This window comes from Petaurus breviceps, unplaced genomic scaffold (assembly GCF_028583685.1).
Source record: "Petaurus breviceps papuanus isolate PSGF00001 unplaced genomic scaffold, PetGlider_PUasm1.0 90701, whole genome shotgun sequence".
Lineage (NCBI taxonomy): Eukaryota > Metazoa > Chordata > Mammalia > Diprotodontia > Petauridae > Petaurus > Petaurus breviceps.
Window position 1 is genome coordinate 5,858,506 of NW_027187316.1, and position 13,009 is coordinate 5,871,514.

General features: G+C 33.4%; 1 protein-coding gene across 4 annotated transcripts in view; it reads left to right on the top strand.

The window, feature by feature from the left end:
• Window positions 1-13,009, top strand: part of SUPT3H (SPT3 homolog, SAGA and STAGA complex component) — a 677,491-nt gene that overhangs the window by 27,251 nt on the left and 637,231 nt on the right. The gene's annotated exons all lie outside the window — the stretch shown is intronic.

Here is a 13,009-nt window from a genome sequence, read left to right on the forward strand (position 1 = left end):
ATTCGGCCTCAGATGCTTACTAGATGTGTTACCCTGGACAAATCACTTCACTTCTGTTTTCCTTAGTTTCCTCGACTGTTAAATGGGTATGATAAAGCAATTACCTTGCAGATTTGTTATAAGGATCAAATGAGAAAAATATTTGTAAAACTTTTATTGCTATTCTGGGACACTATATAAGTGTTTTTCCCTCTACTCTTCCTCCCTTAATGAAAAATATCCTTGGAGAGTTTTTACAGTTACAGCTTAATTGCATTTCTAACATTGCTAATAAAACATTATTGTAAAAATTCTAGGTCATTCATCTAATTCAGGCCCCGTTTAAGATTCATAAAGTCCTAAGATAGGCCTTTTAAAAAATAGTATACCTTTTAAAAGCAGAATTCAGAGCTTAATTGTGTTTTTTACCTAGAAAAACAAACAAAAAAAGCAACCCATAAAACAATTTTTATTTTATATAATTTCCTTTTACTGATGAGCAACATTTGGGACTACTTTCAATAACTGGAGCAATTTAGTGCTAGAACAGGGCATTGAACCAGTTGGCGTATGTGACCCTATTTTATATTCTAGGATTATGATATAGAAGTAAATTCTACTCTATGGGAAAGTGTGTATAAAATGAGCTGCTAAAAGGTATAGACATTGTGGTGAAGGGTATCTTTACTTTAGATATGGGTATCTAACTTTAAAGATACACACAAAAGAGTTAATTAGAGGTCATGGATAGTGAGCTGGCCTCAGAGTCAGCAAGACCTGGGTTCAGGTTCTACCTCATAAGAGGTATGTTATCTGTATGACCCTGGGTAAATTGCTTAACCTTTCAGTGATCCAAGCAACACTGACACTTTATATTATGGAGAGGAAGTTCCTCACTGAAAGCTTTCCACATGGATAAAGTCATAGGTCAGGTAAAAAACAAACAAACAAACTTTCTTATACATATCTTTCACCCAATTGTATTTAGTTATGTTTGAAAAATGTGAAAGAATTTGATGAATCTTAGGGGAACCTAAAAGAGGAGAATATATAGGCTCTTTATTTGAAGTGCCTATCATTTGGGGAACCAGCAGATGGTAAAAATTAAATGGATTAAAAACTTGGTGCTCCAGAAAATTTTAATTCTAAGTTTTTTAATGATTGGAGATATTAAAAAAAGTTCTATGAATCAGAATCAGTCTTAATGATTTTAGTTCTGCTTTTCTTTTTGGTATTACTAGGTATTTTGTTGTGGGTTTTTCAGTATCAGATTTCTGAAATCCTTGCAAAGTTGAGAATAGAAGGGGAAAGAGTTTTCCTGTATGGTGGTTACAATCTAAAAAAAACTTTAGGGAAGAAAATATAGAAATAAAGGATTTCTACACTGGTCTGGACCTGTGGGCACCATACTGCTGCCTGACACATTCTTGTGTATCTTCTTATATAAGTTTTCTCACTCAGTGCCCCTCTACTGTATAGAAACTCAGTTGCTATATTTTTGTAATGCTTGTGGATAGAGATCATTAGAATAAAATGAAATATTTAGAAAATAAGAGTAAAGATGGAAGTATAGTAGCTGGGTAGGATGTGTTTGCTTTGAATAATGTATTTTTAAGGTATTAAACATTTATATATTTAGTGATCCTGTTTAGTTCTGGGCTTAGGCAAGACTTTGATATATCAGAGTATATCTAGAAGAGGTAAGTGGAAACTGATCGTTGCCATGGGAAGGCATGTTGAATGCCCTGGAATGTTTAGCTTGAAGAAGAAAAGACTTGGGGAAGGGGCAAGAGAGGGATATAATAGCTTTCTTTAGGTATTTGAAGGACATGTAGAGGAAGTACTGTGTTCTGCTTAGTTTTAGAGGGTTGATTTGCTCTAGAAGTTGTAGAAAAGCAGATCTCAGTTCAATAAAAGGACAAACTTTCTAATAATTAAAACTTCAGAAGTGGATTGGGCAGAAGGTTCTGGGCTACCTGTCACTGGACACTGGAAGTTTATGGGGCTGGAGGTTCACTTGTCAGGGATTCTTCAGAAGTCCTTCTTAACACTGATAGTCTTTGTGATCCTGAGATTCTGTGTATTATTTTCTTAAGTGTCTCATGATTTTAGAAATGGATCATCACAGTAGAGCTGGAAAAAACCTCAGGGGTCAGTCTGAGTCAGTCTAAACCCCTTCATTTTACAGATGAAAGCCTTGAGGTCCAGAAAGGAAGGTGAAGTGTTTGACTGAGGTCACACAGAGAGTAAATGGTAGAGCCTGGCTTCCAATCTAAATCTTAAATCTTAACTTTCAGAATCCAGTACTTTTTCCATTGTCCTAGGGAAAACTTTAGGGAAATCTATAAAAGCTTTATGTGAAAACAAAGGAGGTTTCCATTAGTACTTTGTTTTTGTAAAGTATTCAGGTGTCTGGTTCTTGGTTTTTATATAGAGAATTTGTTGTTTGTACTGAAGGGCAATTTAAAAACACTTTTTTTTCCTTCCTACGTTCCACGCGTATATTTTTGCAAATTCTTCATAATCAAGAAACCTGGATAATTTTCTGAGCATAACTTATCATTGGTTGTGTATGTGAAAGAATTAGACATCTGTTTCAGACCTAGTGACTGCTACTTAGAGTTACTATATGTATTAAAAGCATATAATCTGAAAATAACTTTTGATATGAATATCTTAATTGGTTAGGGATAGGGATTACTTAACATTTTATCAAGATGTTGATAAAAATAATTTTGGAGGAAGTAAGAGGAGAATTATAAATCTGAAATAGTGGAGACATGTCAAGGCTAAGCTCTGCTCAGAAAATGACAGGTTTTTCTCTTGATTCTTAATAGAATTTAGAAGACTGAGTTACAATTCATATTTAACTGAACCCTGTTATATGATTATTTAGTATAGGAAAATGCAAGCTTTTAAAGTAGTTTTGTCTGTGGTTCTTTTTGTTTTCCTGATACTTGATTCTGTAAATGAGCCCCCTACAGGTTGGAAGAGTTTACATCTTTGAATTTATGTTATAAAACACTCTGTAGTAAAGTCATTTCCCAAGAGGAGCTTGGGGAATTTAATTAGATAAGGAGTGGCTTGGGAAGAGGAGAAGAAGGCAACAGATCTTTAAATCATATAAATATAGGACTTAGAGGATCACCTAGAAAAGAGAGTGAATTTAGCTAAGTAAATTAAATTTCCCCTCTGCCCCCTTCAGTTCAGGTTCCTTAGCTGTGATAGGGATTATTCATCAAAGTTGCTTGAACTAGTTTTAACTAACTTAAGTGTTCTCCAGGGGAACCTTCATCAGGGTAACCGAATGAGGTTTAGAGGTTTGATGGAAATTATCAGCCTGGTGTTACCAACCTTTAGAAATGTACATACAATACCTCAGTTATTTTTAATGTATCTTAATGGGGAAAAGTGTTTTACTCTAGACATTACTTCATTTCTGTATTAATTACAGTATATCTGTTAAGTATAATATATTGATATCCATGCAAAAATATTATTCATTGTCAAATTGTAGGAATTTATCATAGAAAATGTAGACTATATTGTTGAAAAAGAGCTTAACATTTACAGAGTGTTTCAGTGTCTCTTTTAATATAGGGCATACAACTAAAACATTTTAAGAGAATGAGACTTCTTCCTCTTAGCAAATATTTTATATATATATGAAATAGTTATGCATAGTAGCATAATCCTCAATATTTTTACTCTGAGACACATTTGTACATAATGTAGATGACTCATTTCATGTTAGTGTTATTTTTAAATTTTTGCAAAAATTCAGTTTTGTAGCAGCACATAAATATTTCTTAAGCCTGTTTCAGAAATTAAATCTCCACCGATATTGTCACTTTGTTTTTATAATGGCACCTCTGATTAAAATACTTCTCTCTTTTGAAGCAGTTTTACATTGAGAAAATGTTTTTGGTTGAAAACATTTCATTGTACTTTACATCTAGTCCTGTAGCTGTGTACACATTGTCACATGCTTGAGAACCAGGAAGAATGGAACTTCATCACATCTTAGTAAAGTTTTACATTAAAGAATATTAGTTAAGATCTGTATTATGCAATTTATAAAGTAATAGTTTTTTGTTTAAAAGAACTTGTAAAATATTGTTTAGTAGTTATTGCTTATGATAGTAATAGTTATACTAATGTTTAGATAGAGCTTTAGGGTTTTTGAAGTGCTGGACACATATTATCTCATCTGACCTTTACAATAGTCCTGTGAGGTAGTGCTGTTAGGATTTTCATTTTACAGATTAGGAATCTGAGGTTGATATAGGTTAAGTGCCTTGGCCAGGGTCACATGACTGGTCACATCTGAGATTCAATTTAGATTCAATACTTCTAGACCCCAAGGCCAGCCCTCTTTCTGCTGTGATAAGCTATCTCTTAAAATACTGATATAAATATAATGATGATGATGAATATTGAGAATTCATCATTCAGCAGGCAAATGAAGTATATACTATGTGTAAAAATTCTGTGTTAGATGATGAGGGAGATAGAAATCTAAATAAAATAAATTACCTGTCCTAAAATAGTAGATAGAAGATATGTATTATAGTTAACTGTAATATATAAACATAGGTTCTTTATGAGGGATAAACATCAAACTTTGAAGAAGAAAAAATTTGTGATTGAGTTAATTAAGTGGGGAAAGTAGTGGGCATTGTAGGTATGGCTAATGATGTGAATGCCAGCAATGCCCATTTTTTTGCCTTTATCTCTATCCCTCTTCAGATCTTCTTTTAAGACCCAGCTCAAATGTTACATCTTTCATGAAGTGTACTGTAGTCTAAAGAATAGGTCTTGGAGTTGGAAGATTCATATTATATAGTTCTAACTTTGTCACCTACTTGCTGTGTGATTTTAGGAAACTACTTTCATCTCTCTGTACCTCAGTTTCTACATCTGTAAATTGAAGAGGTTGGGTAGATAATCTCTGTGGTTCTTCTTGACTGTAACATTTTTTGATTTTGTGATGTCTTATAAACTAAAATAGTAAAATGAAAATTATATTTGTAGAACAGTGGACCATCCATTTGGCTAAAGTGAGAAGTATGTGAACAAGAGTAGTATTAAGAAAAGCTGAAGAGGCATGGTGGTGTTAGATTGTGGAGGACTCTCAGTGCCAGAGTAAGAATTCCAAACTTTATTTTGTTGGCAATAGGGATAGGGACCTGTTCAAATGCTTTTATTTGTGGAGTGACAAAAACAATTCTATGCATTAGGAAGATTAATCAGGCAATATTGTGAAAGATGGGCTTTTACTGCAGGGTTTGTGACCTCTTAAGAGGCTAATATTCAGATGAGAGATAATAAGGGTCTTTTTATGGGTTGATGAAAGTGGGAAGAGAAAAGGATATTGTGGAAGTAGACACAGTTGGACTTGGCAGATGACAGAGCATTGGAGGGTAGAAGAAATGGATAGTCAAAGATGACACCAGCATTTCTAACATAAGCGACTAGGAGAACAGTATTGTTATTAACAGACATGGAAGTTATAAGATAAGATGAGTTTGGCACATTGAGTTTACAGTACCAGAGGGCTAACCATTTGGAAATATCTAGTAGACAGAAATGTGTTTGTACTTTCTTATCTTCTAAGAAGTCAGGTTTATATATTTACTTTGGGGAGCCATTCTGACAGCTTGTAGTCAAATGAATGAATAAAGTTGAATTTGGGAGAGAGAATATAAAGAGAAGAGGGGGGACACTCATGAGAAATGTCTAGATTATATCATGGGGTGGGAAAATGTAGTGGGTAATCAGAGGTGTCAAATGCTATAGAGATGTCCAGGAGAATGACAAAAGGCTTTTGGGTTTGGAGATCACTTGTGACCTCAGTGAATAGTTGTAATAGAATAGTGGGGGTAGAAGTTAAATTACAAGACAAATAGGAATCTCAGATTATAATATGTTATTTGGAAAAGGTGATTTCATATGCAGATACTTGGTTTTACATATAACTTTCAATAATACATTTAGTGCTGAAAATGAAGTCCAACTATTCTTAGAACAAGTTTTAAAATCTCTTCTGTTGTCATTTTTGAAACACTCTCAGTTGTCACTGAATTTTATAAAGTGATTTACAAGTTTAGAGTGGAAGTTTGCCACATCCTGGTTTTAAAAGAAGCAAATAAATGAAAGCTTGAAATTCAATTGGTAAATTAGGGGATGATTATTATGTGAGACATTATATATTCACAGCAGTATCTCTTTATCTTAATCTATGGGTTTAAATATTGAATTCTCTCTGTAAAATTCTATAATAGATATTTTGCTAGATTAGTACCAGATAGAGATGAGAGACTAACAAAAAGAGTCTGAATATTTAGTGATCATAGTTTTTGAAATACCAACTTGGCACCATTATTTCTTTTTCCTTTTTTTTCCATTTTTTATTAGTGAATAAGCAGTTTAAGAGATGTCTATTTACTCATAGTTTTTTGTGTTATTGGAATGCCACCAAAAGCATAGTCTAAAAAACAAGTACCTTTTGATAGAAACAAAAGGAGGAGAGTTTATAGAGTAGAGATTTGAAGGACATAAGTGTGCCTTGTTTGTTTATGCATCTTGATTTTTAATTTAGAATTTATAGAGCACCATATGTATTAACTCAGTGTAGTTTTCTCAACCTAAGTAACTCTAAAACCCACAGTGGACAGTAATTAAAGTATGTATATTTAGAAGTTTCTGATCAAAGTTCACAGCTTTCATAGGTGAAGGTATCAAAAAAGAAAGTAACCACATCACTGGGAAAAATAACTAATATTTGGCACTTTGGTAAATAATATGGTTCCAAAAGGAACCATATCATCTTGAAATTATAATCCTAACTTGAGGAACATTATTTCTGATAAATTAAAAAGTTACTATCCCATTGGAATCATAAAATCATAGAGTATTTGACCCAAAAGGGTCTTGTAGAGGTTAATAATGTTCAGTCTTTTCATTTTACAGTTGAGGAAATTAAGACCAATGTCTTGTCCCATCATGCAGTAAGTTAGAAGCTGGATTAGAATCAGAATTTTCTTACCACTGTTTCACCACTATTAACAGGAAAGTGTTGTTTGACTTTTGCTGTTAAAATGAAATCATCATAGTATGTATGTATAAAGTGAATATATTTTTAAAAATTTGTTTTTTTATGTTTATGTGCTTGACTCACTTCAAAGGGAACCAAGTTTAATGAGGCAAACATCATTGGTAATATTTCTTTCTGACTGTGGGTAATGCATGTAAACAATATTTTAGAATACTGAAAACATGAAATGATGGTGAAAAAAGCAGTAGGAGAGAGAGAAGACCTGGGTTCTAGCTCTGTGTCTGATACTATTTTATCTAGTAATGTGACCCCTGTCAGGTCATTTCACTTTTCTGGGCCCAAGTTTGTTCACCTGTAAAATGAGCTTGTACTTATATCAGTGTTTTTCAAATAGTACTTTTTGGCATAGGGTTATGGTGGAGACAAGGCCCTGTTTAGGTTTTTTCAGTTTTTTCATTTGTAAAATGAAGGGGATGGACTAGATGATCTTTGAATTCCTTTCCAGCTCAAACATATATGATAATAGAGATTAATGAAATATTGGGATAAAATACTTTTAATACCTGAATGGATCTGTGATCTTATCAATGTAGGCATTCCCTCCAACAAATAGTGCACCTCTTCCATGCCTGCCCATCCCATGTAGCTCTTGACCTTGTCTTCCTGTAAATTCATCCCGGGAAATCCATACAAGTTGGGAGATTTTCTTGCATTATCTTGATGTTGTCTAGATACCAGTAGAACATACATGCTGTCTATGGATTATCCCTTGATAATCCTATCCCTCCATCTCATTATATGATTGGGCCATCTTTTTTTTCCCCCTTTTCTGATGATACATTTTATAACCACTTCTCCTTTGTAAGTAATGTTCTGCAGCCTCCTCTTGTCTACCATGGATCTCTTCATTGACCTTTAGGTCATCTTAAACTCTAGTTTCTTCAGAAATTGTGGTATTCTATGATACATGGCCAAAACAACAGCACTGGAAGAATATTAGTATTAAAAGATGAGCTCTTAGTTTCCGGGTAAAATTTGCAATTGTTAAAAGAGCCATGAACTTTCCTTAAGGTAATTCAACCTACTTTGGGACAAAATAGAATAATAATAATAACTAAATACTTAAAGTTTTATTGATGCATTTGGTTTTGCATTGCTTTTATATTTGGATACATTATCCCTCATCCCCATGGGAACTGAACCTGTTCTTTAATAAAGAAGAGAAGAAAACTTACTTTAATACATCTGCATCTGACAGAATATACATTTTGACTTCTTAGTCCCCCTGTCTTTCTGCCAAGACGAGGGAGGGAGAGTACCTTTAATTTTCTGTTCTTTGGGACCAAGACTGATTTTTACAATTATTCAGAGTTTGCTGCTTTCATTAAAAAGCAAAATGAAAGTTCCTTTCATTTAAAATATTATTGACATAATACTTTAAAGATTACAAATTATATTCATCCAGTAATTCTTTTTTTTTTTTTTAAGCAATTGGGGTTAAGTAACTTGCTCAAGGTTACATGGCCAGTTATTTCTGGGTGTGGTGCTGAGTGTCTGAGCCCGGGATTCGATCTCCAGGTCGTCCCAACACTTTAACCGGTGCTCTTACTCGCTGAGCCACCTGGCCGCCCCTGAGCAATTGGGGTTAAGTAACTTGCTCAAGGTTACACGGCCAGGTGTTTCTGGGTGGGTTCATCCAGTAATTCTGTGAAGTAGGTTGTGTAAGTATTATTACATGTTTCAGTTTTCTAGATGAAGGAGAGTGATTTGTCCACCATTATACAGGTAGTCAAAGTTTCAGGTGTGATTTGAATCCAGCTCTTTTTGTTCCAAGTATGTTATTCTGTTACTTATGCCATGCTTCCTCTCTTCATTCTTTTTGTCATTCTCTCCGTAATAAAATATTTTTAATGCTTATATTTCAGAGGGAAAATTGTTACCTACAATTGAAATATTCTCATATAAAGCATTATTCACATTGTATAAAACACCTAAGTTCTAAGGAACAGTTTGAGAAACATTGAACTCTAAGATCATGAAGTTCTATAGACCCAGAATTTTTTCTATGTGTTTTAAATTTTTTCTATGTGACCTCTTGTCATAAAGTTTTATAGATCTAAAATTTTTCTATAATAATAATGATAATAGTAATAATAGCTGGCATTTACATAATACTTCAAGGTTTTCAAAATGCTTTACAGGATCTCATTTTATCCTCATACAGCTCTATGAGGTGGGTACTGTATTATTGTTGCCATTTTATAGCTAGGAAACTGTGGATTAGAAAGAAGTGGATGACTTGTCCATGTCACAAGCCAGGAAGTATCAAAGGAAAGATTCAAATAAAGGTCTTTCTTTAAGTTCATCATTCTCTACTATACCATGATTCCTTTCAGTGAAATTCAGAAGCTTGTCAGTTGCTAAAAATGTTATTTTGAGATGGGGCTTCAGAACTTCCTGTAGTTATACCAAAAGATAAGTTTATTTTACACTTAATTCACCTTTGTTATTGATGCATCCTCCAATAAAATTAATTATAAGCCTTATGAAAGCAGGGGTGTCATCTTTGCAAATTTTCTAGTCTTTAGCATAATAATTTTCATATAATAGATACTCAGGATATGTTTTAATTTAATGAAATAAGAACTGGCCAAATTGTTATAGAAGAATTTGCAAGTAAGAGAAAAAAAAAACCTGTGTACTTGCTGGAAATCAGATCTTGAAATAAGGGGAAGGTGAAACACAAATAGAAATATTTGAGTAATTCAGCATTGGAGGTAAAGTAGAGATAATAATATTTATATTACCAGTTTTTGTAAGGATCTATTGAGATAACACATCCAGACTTGGCTAAGCTATTCTTTGGACTTATACTTGATACCTTCCCCATTTGATAGAACCTCCAAGAATTTGAAGCCTTTCATAACCTGAGGTCATCTCTATCCCATGATGAAGCATCAGGCTGGGTCTTTAATGGAGGCATAATTATTTACACAGTATAAAGAGTATTGCACTATTATGAACTAATAACATTTATATAGTATTTCAGGGCTTACAGAGTACTTTCATCATAAAAATCATCATCTCCATTAAAAAACTGAGGCTTAGAGCTTAAAGCCTTGTTCAGTTTATGCAGTGTGGAAGTTGGGATTTCAACTCAGGTCTCTTGATTGTAAGTTTTTTTTAATAGTTGATACCTTAAAAAAAATTACTTTCTAATGACCCTCTCCCCCCTCCTCTTCTAATTCTCCCAAGAATGTTTCCTAATAGTAAATAAGTACAAGAAATGAAAACAAATCACTACTTGACAATGCCTAAAATACATATCTCATTCCAGTCTGCTGAAAGGTGGTAAGCATGATTTTTATTTTAGGCAAGTAATTAGATGCCAAGCTGTGGCTTGCTTATAGCCCATAACAGGTACTCAGTAAATATTTGCTGGATGAATACTGTTTGTTTCTCCAGTTGTATATAGCAGACCAACTGCATATTTTAATGGAATTACTTATTTCTCCATGTCTGTCTTGTGAAGATATTTTTATTCCTTAGTTGCTGAGGAAAGGTATTGAATAATGACAAAATAGTATGTAAATTTAGGCTATTATATTTTCTCTTCTTCTGGTACTTTTTTAGTTTCCATAAAATATTTCTCTGTGGTATATTGTGTAGGTATTATTATTATGACATTTTATGGTATATAAAAGAGCTATTTTAGTTATCAAATATATTTAGAAAATTATTTATTTTGTACCTTTTTAAAAAAAGTTTAAAGCGTAATTAGACTTTTCAAAGGGAATCAAAATTAGATTAATTCAAGAAGTAAGATAAACATAATTCACATACGAAGTTGTCGTGAGATAAGAGAAACCATCTTTCCCTCACCTCTCCTTTTTTTGCATTAAAAAAAATGAAAAATGTTGAATGATGTGGCATAGGAGCAGAAGGTAACAGAGACAAGTGGAGCCGTGTTATAACCATTATTTTAAATTTAATGCATACTTAAAAAAAAGCTGTACATAATAAAGATTCATGGTTTCCTATAAATCTTCATTTTCCCTTCTTTGTTCATGGTGTCTGTTCCTCTGATGAGTGAGATCCTGGCTAGGATTGCCATTTCTTGAGGATCCCTACTAGGCACACTTGATTTATTACCAAGTCGCTTATTCTCCTTATAGATCTTTATTTTTCCATTAAATGCATAGCGAATGCAATCACATTTTCCTAGAGAACCTTGTCTGGGTCCCTTTTTTTGCCCCCTTTACATATGACTTTGTATTCCACTTACTTGTGTAGATACTCCTGCCTCCACTTCCCAGTAAACTCTCTGTTTCTTGGGGACAGGTAGTAGGTCACTTTTTAGCTTTGTGTTCCTCAAGCCTGGTATAGTACCTTGTATATACAAAGCACTTAAGTTGTTATATTTAATTTAATTAGGTAAGTCTTGGATAAATATCTCAAAATAATCCTTTTAATTAAGTGTGAACATATATGTATGTTATATATATATGTTTTTGGAGGGCAATTGGGGTTAAGTGACTTGCCCAAGGTCACACGGCTAGTTTTTTGTGTGTTAAGTGTCTGAGGCCAGATTTGAACTTAGGTCCTCCTGACTCCAGGGCCGGTGCTCAATTTACTGTGCCACCTAGCCGCCCCAGTACATTATATCTTGAGAATTTTTATAGTGTTGTGGTTTACTTCTCCAGTGAAAAAATATGTTAACTTATTGATGTTTCGACAGGTATTTCACATTAAAAGTCCTAAGTTAAGTGAGTGCTGTGTAGACAGTATAAATAATATATGGTTTTAAAAACCCTTTTCCACACCTCCCATACCTCAAAACCAATAAACATTTAGTGTTTTTTTTTCTTTCATGTGTAACTTTAGACCGGATAATTCATTACCCGGTGACCAACTTACTTGTGATGAATGTCTTCATATTTATCTGGGCTGATTGGTTTCTGGTTAGCAGATATGATTTGTTACTGGAATAGTATCTGAACCCATTCCATCTTATTAGGAATGACAACAGTATATTTGCCAGCATAGCTTTAAGAACCTAGAGTTAACTCTATCCCATCATGAGACATTAGAGCAGAACTTTTATGGAGGTTAGCAATATGGGATTCATTCCTGAATAGGCTTAGCATGTGCAGTCAGACCATTGTCTTATTTTATCAGAGGTGAAAATCAACAACAAATTGAAAGAAAGGGTAAAGATGAGAAGATGCTGCAGGCAGTTACAAAAGTTTAAACCTGAATTATTCAAGAAAACTATTCATCCTCAAAATGGGAATTAGATAGAAGAAAAGACATTGACAGAAACTTCTAGAAAATGGTGATAGTCTAATGTAAAGCAGTTGGAGCTAAAAAAGAAACAAAACACCACAACAAAAACGACTTGGTAAGCAAATTTTTTTGCTTTCTTTCCAAGAGGAGAGACATGGTAGATAAGGACCATACCAGCTTAGAATGCAAACTATTTTGCAAAGTAGTATGGGGGATGGTAGTGGAAGATTAACAGCTTTGTTGCTTTAGAAACCTGCAAAATTGTAATCCGGAAAATGAACCTACAGAAAACTTGTTAGGTTATTCAAATAAGTCAGATCATAGATGAAACCTAAAGGACAACAACAGGTGAAAAATGAAACAAATCTGTCAACATTTTTATAACAAAGTATTCCATCATTGATTAGAATGAAACAACCACATTTGGGCTAAAACTTTAATATTTGATTTTTGAAAAAAAATGAACTACAGAATATATGAAAACAGGAAAAGTAGTTAGATCATAACAAAGACAGAAAAGAATCTGGTCATAACATGATTTTGAATGCCTTGGGGAGGCAATTAATCTTCAAAACATCTGAAGGAAGAGAAGGAAGAGAGTGATTTTAAAAAATCAGTAAACTAGTATTTAAATGCCTACTTGTGCCAAGCACCATGGATATACAAAGAAATTTGGTAAAAAAAACA